The sequence below is a fragment of the Marmota flaviventris genome, chromosome 2 (assembly GCF_047511675.1).
Source record: "Marmota flaviventris isolate mMarFla1 chromosome 2, mMarFla1.hap1, whole genome shotgun sequence".
In the NCBI taxonomy this organism is placed as follows: Eukaryota; Metazoa; Chordata; class Mammalia; order Rodentia; family Sciuridae; genus Marmota; species Marmota flaviventris.
Window position 1 is genome coordinate 135587742 of NC_092499.1, and position 12120 is coordinate 135599861.

A 12120-nucleotide genomic window follows, 5' to 3' on the forward strand; every position below is an offset into this window, starting at 1 on the left:
TGACCCATAATAAAAAAGAAATACTTCACCTGTTAATAATGTATTGCTGGCAGATGAACTATATGGTTTAGTTATCATGGAAAGATGTGAGTCTTACCATATCACATGACTTACTCTTGGCAGCTTTGCTATATACCTGCTCCCCTGGGCTTACTGCTCCTCATTGAATTGAGTGACAGTACTTTTAGTACTGTAGCACTCTAAACAAATCACAAAAGTTGGTCACTGACAGTCACCATGGACTGAGAATTCTAGGCTCATGGCTGGCTGGGCAGGAGAAGACGAATGCACATCCATATGTCATTGGTGAATACATTGCTGCTCTGTTTACCTTTTAAGTGGCATGGTGAATGGAATTATACCATATAATAATTACATGATGAAAGAGTATAAAGAAGTCTTTGAACTGAAAAAAAAACTGGGACAATTATTTAGTGGTGACCATTATGCAGTGACATGTATTATGTTACTGATTTCTTTGCTTAGTATAATGTTTTTGAGGTTTATCCATGTTGTAGCTTTCAGTACTGCATTCCTGTATGTCAAACAATGTTCCAGTGTATACATATACCCCCCCAATATTTGAATCAAGTCTGTCTAGTTGTGTAACTTATGCTGCTGCTAACTTGTCATGTGAATTCCTACGTATCCCATTTGACTAGGAAGTTTCTGAGATCTTCATATTTTGGTTAATGCTATTACAGTTCTCTGAGTACTTTGTTCATAGTAAACACTTGTTTAGTGTTTTACTACAGAGTTAAGAAACTCAAGCCCTTTTTACTTTAACTTATGAGGGGGCAGTACAGTGTCTCTGTGTTTACCATAAAGGAGTGTAGGAAACCTAAGTATTTTTTCTCTGTGTCCAGGAAGAAGAAGTGGGAAGGATAAAAGATTGCTGGGACAACCAGGAAGCGCCTGCACTCTCCACGTGTAGCAATGCCAATATTTTTCGAAGGATAAATGCCATATTGGACAATTCTCTGGATTTCAGTAGAGTCTGCACTACACCCTTAAACCGAGGAATTCATGATCATTTGCCAGGTGATTTAGATTTGAAAACTTGGGTGTGCTAGGTTTATAAACAGAACTGCTTCTAGGCAGTACATGTAGGAGCGCTTCCTTGGGAAGCCTTGGAGAATGATATTGGGTTTCTGGTAGCACTTGTTCTTACAGTTTGCTTTTTGGATTGGATTGGATTCTGCTCTGGGTGAAGACTGCTTATGATCAAAATATAGAAATCTATTTTATGATGCATATGAAGATTGAGGGAAAAGGATAGGCCAAAGTAACAAGAGTACTTACGTACAAAAATATAATGCGAATCCCATACAAAAATATAATGTGAATCACACGTTATAGATTTTCTATTAGCCATATTAAAAAAGTAAAAGGAAACAGATTAAATGAATTTATTTAGTCCAACATGTACAAAATATTGCCATGGCAACATACAACTAGTATAAAAGTTGTATCTTTTTTAAAAAATATATGTCACACTCATTTTATTTTTATTTTTTATTTTTTTGTGGTGCTGAGGATTGAACCCATGGCTTTGTGCATGTGAGGCAAGCACTCTACCAGCTGAGCTATATCCCCAGCCCAAGTTGTATCTTTTAATTAGTACTAAGACTTCAAAATCCAGTATGTGTTCTACACTAAACAGCATAAAACAAAACCAACTATTCCAGGTGCTCGCTGGCCACATGTGACTAGTGGCTATTATGTTGAACAGTGTAGCTCTTGAATGCTTTAATAGCTTTTTAAACATGAGTACAGGTCAGTAGGCATCTAATTTTATAGTATATGAGATACTGCACAGATAGTGGAGGGAGAGGGCAGATTCTTTCCTAAGAAATGTGAATGTTCTGACAGTGTTCAGTAGTTTTAGTGGGAGTTGCAACATGTTATAAGAATGTTGATGGAATGTTTTCTATTATTTTAGATGAAAGAATATATTTTTAATTTTTAAAATGGACCTTGAAAAATTTGGCAGCAGCGAGTTTTCTCAGTACAAAGACTGATAATTACTTTTGATTTAGTTTTTAACTTAGCCTTGGAAGTAATTCTCACAAAGATGGCTGGGAATGTGTGATCATTAAGTAGCTTCATATTTGAAAGAGTCTCTTTAAGGAGACTAAGTGGGGCATGGTGACACACACCTGCAATCCCAGCAGCTTGAGAAGCTAAGGCAAGAGGGTTGCAAGTTCAAAACCAACTTTACCAATTTAGCAAGGCCCTAAGTAACCTAGTGAGACCCTATCTCAAAATAAAAAATAAGGGGCTATGGTTTATTGGTTGAGCACCCTGGGCTCAATCCTTGGTACAAAAAAAAAAAAAGACCCATGTGTTCCATCTATAGAATGTTTTTTAAAAAAATTAAATTCTATGAGAAGGCACATGAGAAAGGGGCATACCACCGAAGGGTTGGGGGCTTGACTTTTCTAAGTTCCAAAAAAGAGTATATGTATGATGTAAGTAATGAGCTTTACTCTGTTAGCTTATGCCAAGTTTAAAATTCAGGTATTTAGTTAGTCTTCCTGGTTCAAATATGTGTTCCATTTTTCTTGTCTGAGAAAATTGCATATATTACATCCCAATAAGAATGACATTTGGACTGGGGAGGTAGCTCAGTAGTAGAGCATGTACTTAGCATCTCAAGGCCCTGGGTTCGTTCCCCACCTCAACAGTGGCTTAAACTGGATTACTTCAGACATCATAGAAACCTTTCTATTTTATAGGAAAGTATGTTTTAACTAGTGCTATGTTGTCTTAATGGGACAAGATCTATGTTTAATGAGCAAAGAACTTGCAGGAGTGATTGTATGTTGGCAGTTGGCTAGGGAGCCCAGTGGTCTCACTGGTGAAATGTCAGACTCTGGAGAGAGTATTCTCATAATACTTCTAAGGTCAGCGGCCAGCCAAACTACAAGGAAGAGGTTCTTCAGACCTTTCTCAGGTCTGAAGAGATCAGTTTTCCTACCTGTAGTTCAGAAAGATACCTGCCTGACCTGCTTCACAGATTTCTTATGGGGCTTAGATGCAAAGGTAAGACTGCAGATTTAAGGGAGCTCCAGGATTACAATTCCTGTCAAGGAAGCTGCCTTCAAGTCCTTTTTATCTATAGGCCTAGCCCTTCTGTATGGTTAGCACGCTTTCTACCTCCCTCCTGAAAATGTCAACTCAGGGCTATGGGCCTTTGTTCTTGTGTGGTGACAGGAATGCCTGACCTACAGAAAATTCCCTGCGTTTCTCCAGCAAAAATCCTCTAAGGACCAGGCTGCAGAAATGCCACTGTTGTGGTTAACTAGGGAAAATTTTTTCATGAAGATTTTTAAGAAACAACTTGATCAAAAGTAATTTTGTTGGGCTGGGGTGGTAGCTCAGTGGTAGAGTGCTTGCTTAGCACATGTGAGGCACTGGTTCAATCCAAAAAAATAAATAAATAAGATAAAGGTATTGTGTCCATCTGCAACAACAACAATGAAAATAATTTTGTTTAAAATGATCAGAATTGTAAAAATTTAAGAACAATATTGTTTATGGCAGCATTATAACTAAGGAGAATTCAGCATCAGCAGGTTAAGGAAATCATAGCACAGCCATGCAGTGGGCTTTTCTGCACCACTAATTATGATGTTCGTAGAAGACTACTTAATGGCAAAGAAAGATAATCACAGTATCTGCTATGAAAAAAGCAAACAGTTTGGCCTTAAGGATATACATATGAATAGAAAAAAGACTAGAGGGATTTACATGTAACAGTGAAGTTGTTATGGACTGTTTTTTCCCCCCTGTGTACTTTCCCTCACTAATTCTTCTATAATACAGATTTTATAATAAAAATTTTAAAAAATGGTATCTTTTGAACACAGTGTTTTATATTGCTATTTGCATTGATCCCACTTAATTTCTTTCCTAGGCTCTGGCACAAGGTAAAAGTTCTTCTTTATTACTGTCTTGCTAACATTTTGTTCATACTTGGTCATCTGTCAGAATTTACATGGCACAGTTAACTTGTTTCACATAGGTAAATTTAACTTTGCAGAAGTTGTCTGTTTTTTTCTCCCATTTGAGCAGTTGAGTGTAAGTTACTTGCAAGGCTGTATGCTAGCTATGATAAAATATTTCAAGACATACTGTGCAGTGAAAGTGACAACAGAAATATGTGCTTGAAAGGTGTGGTGGTATACACGTGTAATTCCAGCAGTTCCGGAGTCCGAAGCAGGAAGATCAGAAGTTCAAGGCCAGTCTGGGCAATTAGTAAGACTTGTCTCAAAAAAGGGCTAGGAATTTAGCTCAGTGGTAGAGCGCCTGTGGGTTCAGTTTCTAGCACTGAACAACAACAGGAGCAGCAAAAAAAATCAGTTGACCAACTGTTTTTTGGAAAACTGATGTGACAGAATCAAGTGGAGAGAGTTTGCTTAGGGTACTGGGAAACAGTTTTGAGAGCAGAACATTTGAAATATCTTTAAAGATAACTATAATTATTTTGGCATAGCTGGATATTGAGTAGATTTTTTTTTTTGTTTCCCTAGAATTGGCTATGAGAGCCCAAAGCTGAGAATAAGTTAAGTGACCTGTGGCGTGATGAAAACCCTTAAGAAGTGGGGCCAGCTCTGGGTGTGGCTCATCAAGAGACCCTTAGATCCCCAGCACCACAAAAACAAAGTGAGAACAGATAGTTTCTCCTGCCACAAACATTGCAGCCCTTCCCTGATCTGCACTGCACAGTATAAGAAGACCACATAGGGAGGACAGCAATTGAAGTGATTCCCATCCTTTTAATAAGAGGAGAGTAAAGTGGATGCTACTTCCCCCTGCAAGCCAAGCAAGGGGAGTCTCTTTCAGGAGAAGTATGAAGCATGTTTATAGATTGTAGGTGCTTCCAGGAGAAAGGCAAGGTCAAACCTGTTTGGACAGCAAATTTGTTATCTGCCCAACTGAGTAAAGATGAATTGAGAAATGTGGTGGGACAGAATAGGGTAGCTGGGGTTTTCTGAATTCCCCCAGTTGATACACAAGAAAGTTATGACCTATGGTTCAGGAAAGATCTGCAAAAGGTCTGAACTTTTTAATTATTATCCCACTAAGAAAAGAGCCCATGTTGCATGAGGGGTTGTGGGAGCTGGTGTGGGGCTGAAAGACCAGGCCAGGTATGCATCTCCTACTCAATCAACAGTGTAGTTGGGATGTACCCATTTCTTATGAGGTTACCTGCCACCCTAGAGGGCCTCTTCACATTCTCTGTCCTTAAAGCATGAATCTGTTGAATTATGGGGAAGGGTGGAAATGAGCTGTAAATGATAGGTGATAAAAGTATTAGAAGTAAGTTTTAGTAACTATCTATAAAGGGTATGGTAAGATATCATTTAACTGCTAGATGAGTTAGGGCCGTTTAATCTATAGGATGGCTGGGGGCACCAACTGGCGAAAAAAATTTCATGTTAACTCACTAAGATGAGACTTCTTAGTAACCAGTTAAAAGGGATTGATTAGCCAAAGTAGTTCAAAGTAAGATTTAAGACTGATTTTAAAGGTTTTGTTTTGATTTACCTGAAGTATGATACACATGGGAAGTGCATATCATAGGCAAGGAGCTCCAACTTTCTCAAACCGAGCATAGTCAGTATTTATATCTAAATGGTCTGCTAAAGTTTGAGACAAAAATAATTGTAAAATTGTAGCCTGATACTGAATTTCTGGTTTCCTTTTTTATTCTACAGGATCATAAACAGTTGTCATCATTAAATTATCCATAAAGTTATTCCAAAATTGAGTTTAATCATTTTGTCCCAGGTAATGAGGTGATTGAAATTATTCTCAGCAAGTCTAGCTTCTGACAAAACAGAAAATTTTTGTGGAACATTAATATATGACTTTAACAGTTAAGTGATAAAGATTTAACATTTTATTTAAGCATAATAAAAAGTATGACTTTTTATTGAAGTGTTAACAGATTGCTACCAATTTCTTATAAGAACCAGAAAAATACAGTTTTATTTGAAAAGGTACATTATTTTCTTTCTTTCTCACACACATTTTGTACATACAGAAAAGTATGCAAATATAAGTGTATTGCATTGAATTTTCATATACTGAACACATCTTTTGTAACCACTCACATAAAGAGGCAAAAATTAGGGCTCAATGGTAGAGTGCTCACCTAGCATGCACAAGCACCAGGTTTGATCCTCAGCACCACATAAATGTAAAATAAAAATATAGTGTCCACCTAAAGCTTAAGAATAAATATTTTTTAAAAAGAGCCAAAAATTAACAATTTATCAGAAGCCCTCCTTACATCTTTTTCAGATGAAGGATAATCACCATACTAATGTCTAATTGCATAGATTATTTTGAACTTGTATAAATAGAATCACCAATACATACTCATTAGCTATGAAATTCACCCATATTAAAAAGATTTCACCTATATTACAACCAGTGGTTGTGGATCATTGCTATATAATATCCCCTTATATGAATATAGATGAATGTTCATTTATTTTGTTAATAGGCATTTGGGTATTCCACAGTTTGGGGCCATTATTAGTAGTGCTGTTATAAGCATGTCTTTTGATGAATTTCTATCTGTTTGGTATATTCCTAGAAGAGGGATTGTTGGGTCATAGGGCAGGCTTTTAAGGGGTGCCAGTTTTTCACAGCAGTTATACCAGTTTGCACTTGAAGTAATATGTGAAAGCTTGGGATACTCCACATCCTTACTAACAACTGAAATTGTCTTCTTCATTTTGATCATTTTGGTTAGTATGTAGTGGTATCTCCATTGTAGTTTTTCATTTCCCTAATTACTAATGAAATTGAGCATTTTTAAATGTTTATTGACCTTTGGTTATCTTCTTTCCTGAAGTGCCTCTTCAGGTCTTGCATTCATTCTTCTAGAGTTATCTACTTTTTTTCTAATTATAGTAGTTCATTATATATTCTGCACATGAATTCTGAGGTTTTTTTAAACCATCAAAATGGTTTTATTTTTGTCATTGTCAACATGTACAGCACTGGAATTGTGTTATTTTGTTTTCTTAAATATTACTTAAGTATGCGTTTAAAATATGCATTTAAAGCCTGGGAGTTCTGTGTATGAAATGTATGTTACAAATATTTTCTTCCAGTATATTTTCTGCCAATCTCCCAATCACTGGTTTGCCTTTATGCTTTTTGTATTTGTTTGAAATGGAGTCTCACCATTTTGCCCAGCCCCTGGTCTCACACTCCAATGATCCTCCTACACTCAGCTTCTTGAGCAGCTGTTAGCTACAGGTCCATACCACCAGCATTTATATTCTTTTTGTTGTTGTTGTTTCTTTCTTTTTTATTTTGGGGAGGGTACCAGGGATTGAACTTGGGGCACTTGAATACTGAGCCATATCCCCAGCCCTATTTCGTATTTTATTTAGAGACAGGGTCTCACTAGTTGCTTAGTGCCTTGCTTTTGCCAAGGCTGGCTTTGAACTTGTGATCCTCTTGCCTCACAGCCTCCTGAGCCGCTGGGATTACAGGTGTGCATGCCCAGTGTTCATTTATATTCTTCAGTGATATATTTTGAATAAGAGAAATTTTGACTTTGAATTGAACAATTTACTGATCTTTTCCATTTTATTTAAATGTTCTGTGTCCTGTTTAAGAAATGTTTTCCTACTCCAAGGTCATGAAGGTAATATACTTTACCTTATATACTTAGATTTGCAACCCATCTGAAATTTAGTTTTGCATGGTGCAAGGTAGAAAGTCAAGATCCATTTTGTTCTCTGTGTGTGGATAACCAGTTGACCTAGCAGCATTCAGGGGTGAAAATTCCTTTTTAATCACACTACTGTGTCTCCTTTCTCATAAACCGAATGTGCATAGTATAGTGCATATCTGTTTCAGAATATTCTGTTTTCTCCATTGATCTGCATATCTGTCCTTATGTCTTACTATAGCTTTATAATTGGTTTTGATAGTTGATAGTAATTCTTGGCTTTTCTTAGACCTTTGCATTTCCATGTAAATAGATTTTGATATTTTTTAGGGTCTTTCTTTTTTCTTTGCTGTCTGGCAGTCCTCTTGGGTGGGCTCTAAAACTGGGTAAGCAGGTTTAGGACAATTGGGTACTTGTTAACATCCAAATGAAGATCACAGTATTTCTGAGAGTAGTTTTATTGCTTTTGTTGATCTGTATAGCTTTTGAAGGCTGATTGGATAAATTTGGATTTGGGCAGCTGCAAGAACCAAAGTCTGATCTTTTTTGAAAAAAATATATATACATACTCACAACATATACATATAGATTTCTGTATATAATCACCTGTATCTATGCATATAAGTGAAATATACACCAAAGTTAACAATGTACATGCCTATTAGAATGTCTAAAATTAGGAAGACAAACCTTCCAAGAATTGGCAAAAATGGGAGAGCTGGAACTTCCATACATTGCTGGTAGGAATGCAAAATGGTACAGATATTAGGAAATCAGTTTGGCATGTTATTAAAAAGTTTAAATGTTTACCTACCATATGACTCAATGATTCTTGGATTTTTAATTTTTTTTAGGTGTAGATGGATACAATACCTTATTTATTTATTTATTTATTTTTATGTGGTGCTGAGGATCTACCCAGTGTCTCACATGTACTAGGCAACTCCAGCCTGATTCTTAGATATTTTAAGGGTGAATTTTTACTTTTAGAGTAGTTCTCGATTTGTAGAAAACTTAGTTACAGACTTCAAATGTATCCTTCATGAAGTTTTCCCTTTTGCTAACACCTTATCTTAATATGGTGAGTTTGTCATACCTAATGAATCCAGGTTGATACTGTAGTCAATATTTTATTTGGATGCCTTACTTTTTACCTAATGTCCTCTTTCTGTGCCAGGATCTCATTCAGAATATCATTTAACATTTAGTTATCACTATTTATTAGGCTCTTATAGATCCCATCAGTTTCTTCGAATCTTCTTGGTTTTGATTACTTAGCAGTTTTGAGTGGCATTAGTTAGACGCTTTAATTTCTTCTGAATTTATCCATACACAAACTTATACACAAATGTCTACTTATAAGAGCCCCAAACTGAAAACAACCCAGATGTGAACAGGTGAATGGATAAACGAATTATAGTATATCCATACAAATGAATATTGCTGAGTAGTATGCTACAACATCGGTGAATCTCAACATGATTATGGTCAGTGAAAGAAGCCAGACCAAAGAGAGTCTATATTATATAATTCCATTTGCACCAAATTCTAGAAAATGCCTACTAACTTTAGTGACAGAAAGCAATGCCGTGGTTGCCTAGGGTAAGAACCCCAGGGATAGGTGGGAAAGACAAGGGGCATGAAGAAACTTCAGGGAATGATGGATATGTTTATTAATCCTTTTTTTTTTAAAAAAAAGAATTTAACTTTTATTTATTTGTTTTAATGTGCTGAGGGTAATGATGTTCATCTTGTTCCACCATCTTTCCTGCCCCCATCTCCCCTCCCCATTGCCCAATCAAAGTTCCTCCATTTTTCCCATGCTCCCCCCACAATTATGGATCAGCATCCACTTATCAGAGAGAACATTTGGTGTTGGTTTTTTTGGTATTGGCTTATTTGCTTAGCGTGATATTCTCCAACTCTATCCACTTACCTGTAAATGCCATAATTTTTGTTCTCTTTTAATGCTGAGGAATATTCCATTGTGTGTATATACCACAGTTTATCCATTCTAATGAAGAGCATCTAGGTTGGTTCCATAGCTTAGCTACTGTGAATTCAGCTGCTATAAACATTGATGTGGCTGCATCACTGTAGTATGCTGATTTGAAGGCCTTTAGGTATATACCGAGGAGTGGGATAACTGGGTCAAATGGTGGTTCCATTCCAAGATTTCTAAGGAATCTCCATATGTTTTCCAGATTGGTTGCACCAATTTGTAGTCCCACCAGCAATGTATAAGTGTACCTTTTCCCCCACATCCTTGCCAACATTTATTGTTGTCTGTATTTTTGATAATGGCCATTCTGACTGGCATGAGATGAAATCTTAGAGTAGTTTTGATTTGCATTTCTCTAATCACTAGAGATGAACTTTTTTTTTTATATATTTGTTGATCGAATGCATAACTTCTTCTGAGAAGTGTAATGGCCTCTTCTGATGTTTAGAATTACCAGTATACTTGACATTGGTAGTGTGCTGCTTTTTTTTCCCCTTATCTGATTTACTGATCTTTTAAAATTTTGGCTTTGATTCCCCTCTTTGTTCTAGTATATAATATTTTTATACCATTGATTTTTTTATTCTTCTTTTGCTTTCTTTGGGTCTAATTTACTGTTTTCTCAAACATTTTGAGGTGGAAATTTTTTAGAGCATTGACCTTTTGATTGATACAAAATTTACATACAATGTATTCACCATTTAAAAGTGTAAAATCAGTGGATTTTAATAAGTTCACAAAATTGTGACACTGTCACTACTAATTCCAGAACATTTTAATCACCTCCAAAAGAAACCTCATACCCATTAGCCATCATTCCCCTATGTCATTTTCCCATTTCCTGGCAGCCACTAATCTTGCTTTTGGTCTCTCCAAAGTAGTCTACTCTGAATATTTCATACAAATGAAATAATTTACTATGTGGTCTTTTGTATCTGGCTTCTTTTAGCAGTGTTTTTAAGCTTCGTGTTAAACCATAAATCTGTATACTATTTCTTTTTTTATTCTGTTTAGATATACATGACAGTAGAGTGTGTTTACACATATTCCACTACATTATGGAGTGTAACTTAGGATCCCGTTCTCGTGGTTGTACATGATTTGGAGTTTCACTGATTTGAGTATTCATATATGAACATAGGAAAGTTATGTCCTATTCATTCTACTGTCTTTCCTATTTCATCCCCCCTCCTTCCCTTCATTCCCCTTTGTCTAATCCAGTGAACTTTTGTCCTCCCCATTGTGTGTTAACATTCACATCAGAGAGAAGGTTCGGCCTTTGTTTTTGGGGGGTTGACTTATTTCACTTAGCATGATAGTCTCCACTTCCGTCTGTTTACCAGCAAATGCCATAATTTCATTCTTTATGGCAAAGTAATATTCCATTGTATATAACACATTTTCTTTATCCATTCATCTGTTGAGGGGACATAGGTTGGTTCTGTAGCTTAGCTATTGTGAAAAACAAACAACCCAATCAGTAAATGGGCAAAGGAACTGATATGGGGAAAAAAAACACATGTTCAATATCTCTAGCAATTAGAGAAATGCAAATTAAAACTACACTGAGCCGGGTGTGGTGGTGCATACCTATAATCCCAGTGGCTTGGTGAGGCTGAGGCAGGAGGATCACAAGTTCAAAGCTGGCTTCAGCAAAAGCGAGATGCAAAGCAATTCAGTGAGATCCTGTTTCTAACTAAAAAACAGAATAGGGCTGGGGATGTGGCTCAGTAATCAAGTGCCCCTGAGTTTAATCCCTGGTACGAAACAAAACAAAAAAAACACACTGAGATTCCATCTCACCCTAGTCAGAATGGCATTTATCAAGAATACAAGTAATGGGCTGGGGTTGTGGCTCAGTAGCAGAGTATTTGCCTAGCATGTGTGAGGCACTGGGTTCGATCTTAAGCATCACAAAAAATAAATAAAGATGTATATCCATCTACAACTAAAAAATATTTTTAAAAATCTTAAAAAGAATACAAGTAACAATGTTGGTGAGGATGTGGAGAAAAAGGTACACTCATATGTTGCTGGTGGGACTGCAAATTGGTGCAACACCATGCAAAGCAGTTTGGAGATTCCTCAGAAAACTTGGAATGGAACCACCATTTGACCAGTTATCCCACTCCTCAGTATATACCTAAAGAACTTCAAATCATAATACAGTGATGCAGCCACATCAATGTTTACAGCAGCTGAATTCACAGTAGCTAAACAACGGAACCAACCTAGATGCACCATTCCTTTTTATGATTTAGTAATATTTCGTTGTGTAGATGTGTCACATTTTGTTTATCCATCATCGGTTCACAAACATTTAGGTTGTTGCCATTTCTTGGCTATTATGAATACACACATACCTACAATTTTTTGTGAAAATATATTTTTAGGGATTTGCCAAACTGTTTTCCAA

General features: G+C 36.4%; 1 protein-coding gene across 1 annotated transcript in view; it reads left to right on the forward strand.

Moving 5' to 3' along the window:
• Nucleotides 1-872: 872 nt before the first annotated feature.
• Nucleotides 873-12120, forward strand: part of Cpeb1 (cytoplasmic polyadenylation element binding protein 1) — a 62769-nt gene continuing 51521 nt past the window's right edge. The window contains exon 1 of the mRNA XM_071607350.1: nucleotides 873-1041. The gene's annotated coding sequence lies outside the window, so the exon portion shown is untranslated. The remainder of the gene's footprint in view (nucleotides 1042-12120) is intronic.